Source organism: Medicago truncatula, chromosome 3 (assembly GCF_003473485.1).
Source record: "Medicago truncatula cultivar Jemalong A17 chromosome 3, MtrunA17r5.0-ANR, whole genome shotgun sequence".
Lineage (NCBI taxonomy): Eukaryota > Viridiplantae > Streptophyta > Magnoliopsida > Fabales > Fabaceae > Medicago > Medicago truncatula.
Genome location: NC_053044.1, coordinates 53,441,763 through 53,444,913, shown reverse-complemented (window position 1 = coordinate 53,444,913; position 3,151 = coordinate 53,441,763). Strand labels below are relative to the sequence as shown.

General features: G+C 33.7%; 1 long non-coding RNA gene across 1 annotated transcript; it reads right to left on the bottom strand.

The window, feature by feature from the left end:
- Positions 1-1,322: 1,322 nt before the first annotated feature.
- Positions 1,323-2,844, bottom strand: LOC120579726 (uncharacterized). Its single transcript, XR_005645469.1, has 2 exons — positions 2,328-2,844; positions 1,323-2,182 (listed from the first exon to the last, which is right to left on the bottom strand). It is a non-coding gene; the product is annotated as an uncharacterized lncRNA (long non-coding RNA).
- Between the last annotated feature and the right edge of the window lie 307 nt (positions 2,845-3,151).

Below are 3,151 nucleotides of genomic sequence, written 5' to 3'. Positions count from 1 at the left end.
TAGTGCTTGAGCATAGGAAGTCTCTTGCTTTAGTGCTTGAGCAAAGGAAGTCTCTTGCCTGCGTGCTTGAGCAATTTGAAGTCTCATACTAGGTGCAGTATTGAGCAATTGTAATCAGTTGTGATTAAACTTAGTGAAACTCTCCTTGGAAGTGCAAGGGGGACTGGACTACTTCCGGTTTGTGGAAGGAACCAGTATAATTGTCTGTGTCTTTCTTTCTTCTCTCTTACTCTGTTTTACTCCGCTGCATATCCAATTCTGAACTGCACATCAGAAGCAAGTCAATTGCCTCTGAAGTGATCTCAGAAGAAGAATTTATCTTGAGAAAAAGAAAACACAATTCAACCCCCCCTTCTTATGTTTTTCTCACCTTCACAAGTAATTGGGGTTTTTAAAATATCTTTCTTAGGCTACTAGAGGTTGCAAAATAGTTGAATTCCTTGAAGCACTTGCAAAGTATATAAAGTAGTAGGTAAAAGCATTGAAACATATTTTCTTCACAATAATAAGTGCCCATTTTATAGCATTGAATTCCTTGAGTTTTCAAGTCACCACATTCCTTGAAGCATTATGTGAAAGTGGGGAAAATCAGTGAAGAACACACCAGATTCACTACACTACTAAAAGCACAAAATTACACGTAGTAAAACAATCTCCTACAACTTAAATTGCATACCAAGTCAGTTTCAATGTTAGCATTTTTAACAAGTTCTATTAAAAAAAATCATGTAAGACATTTTAATATTGAGATTAACAAGTTCTATTTTCTTGTCAAAAAAAAATTAACAAGTTCTATTAAAAAAAGTCATGCAAGACATTTTAATATTGAGATAATTCAAATAGACATCCCGTGTTTCTTCCATTTTCTTTCTCCATTAACTTCTTAAAATCAAAATTTTCAAATCCAAAAATTGCAACAATGTCTTCATTGAACACTTCAATGTCATTCGCCTCTAATCGTAGAACAAGAGATTTGATTTCTACAATCATGAAATGTAACATAAAAGACAACGATGCAAGACGAGCATAACTTAAACACTAATAAGACAAACAAAATGTAACTATAGAGAATAATTCGGGGAAAAGAAACTTAAAACCAATCCGAAATAATTTAAAGCACCACAGACGTAATTTGGTATAAAATTCTATTATTTAACTTATGGTTTTGTCTCCTTTTTTTTTTTTTTTAAGATGTTTTGTCTCCTTTTCAATTCTGAAATTTTCCTTTCATATATTACATCATCTAAATTTTCCTCTTTCTAATGAATGGAAACATTGCCTGATAGCTTTAAAAACGTTTCAACACTGACATACACATGTGATGAAAGGTTGAATGAATTTCATCATTCACATAAAGAGTGCTATAAAAAGATGGAATGTATATATCTCTGGAACATATTTGCAGACTTCAACATCTTTGACATCCAGCTCATGTACGACAGTACGAGTTCATCAATTTTCTGAAATTGATATGGTCATCTTGCATTACAGAGAAACCAGCGGAAGATCAAACCTACTATTTTGAGATCTTTACACAAATGATACTAAACGGAAACAAGATTAGTGGTTACTTGAATAATTTGTTTATCCCTAAATAAGCACTCCTATGATCGTATGCACAATAATGTAAATGTAGCTTTAAAATACTGTCACAAGTTTACCTTTCACAGCCAGCTGGCACATACACCCAACAATTTCAGCAACAGATGAACTGTATACTCCATCAGAAAGAGGGAGCATAAAAGCATATGCTCCACTTCTTAGTAAATAGACCTATAACCAGCAACCAGATGCAAATGCTATTTCCTCCTCCGGAGAGTGAAATTTTATCTACATAATATATAATCATGTTCAACTTATGCCTGATTAATTTCAGCAGTTACATTATGATATCATTGTAGAAGAATTCGGAATTTAGCTGGGAAAAAAATAGAGCAAGATCTGAAAATTGTAACTCAAAATGACAATAAACTAGCCTTAAGTGGAACAAAAAGGCGTATTTTAAGGTCAAAAGGAAGACAGAGGCTGTATGGTACAGCTAGCTTTCTCTTGGAAGTTGCTTAAAGATCTTCTAAGGCTCACAACTAGAGCTATCTGAGCAACCACAACTCGACATCATTTAAAGAAAATTAGGAACCCTGAGCAACAACATCACCATTTACCACAACACCGGCAGATCCATCTGTTTTATAAACAAAAAGAAAGACAAGATAAAACTTTAGACAAATGAAAATGTTCTTATACCAACTTCATGAATGTTGAATTTATTTCACCCTCTAGAGTAGACAATTGACATGAATGTGAGAAAACACAGCATTGGTGATTACTTTATCTATAGACCCGTCAGTGAGTATGATTGGCACCTTTAAAAGCACCAAGACAAACATCGAGATGTTAGACTTCTTATGATGGCGGTTATGGGCAGTTGTGTTTTTATGTGTCAGTTATGTATAGCAGTTATGGGTTATGTGTTTTCTATTTTTGAATAAATATAGATAGAAAAGGAGGAAGTGATGATGGGATATTTTTCTAAATGGTTTTGGGTGGGAGAGACCAAACTCTCTAATTCTTGGAGGGAGAGACCAAGACTCTCGAATTTCTTGGATATTAATTGTGTATAATATATCTATCCTTAGTTTCCCTTAAAAAAATAAAAATCTATCCTTAGTTTATGTGTGAATTCTATATTATCTATAGTGTGTGTAATTGTTTGTTGTAAGTGTTTCTGCCAAAAGACAGTTTCTACTGCTAAAATGGATGGTGGTGACTTTCATTTTTGCATTCATAAACACTTGACCCCCATTTAATGCAAAAAAGCTTAGCATGACGGGGAGATGGAGTAAAAAGCTCTTTAAAAACATCAGTTGCAATAGCTCTAAGAATGGGAAAATGCTTTATATTCAGCAATTAATTAATAAAATAGTAGGGTAAATACCTCTTTTCGTCCCAGTAATATTAGCGAATTTCGGTTTTAGTTCCTGTAAAAAAAAGAAATTTAGATTTTGTCTTGTAATTTCATATTCTTCCACTTTTGGTCCCTCATTCCACCACGTAAGCAGAATCTGCATACATGGTACGTAAAATGAGGGACCAAAAGTGGAGGAATCTGAAATTACAGGGACCAAAAGTGAGAGGAATCTGAAATTACAAG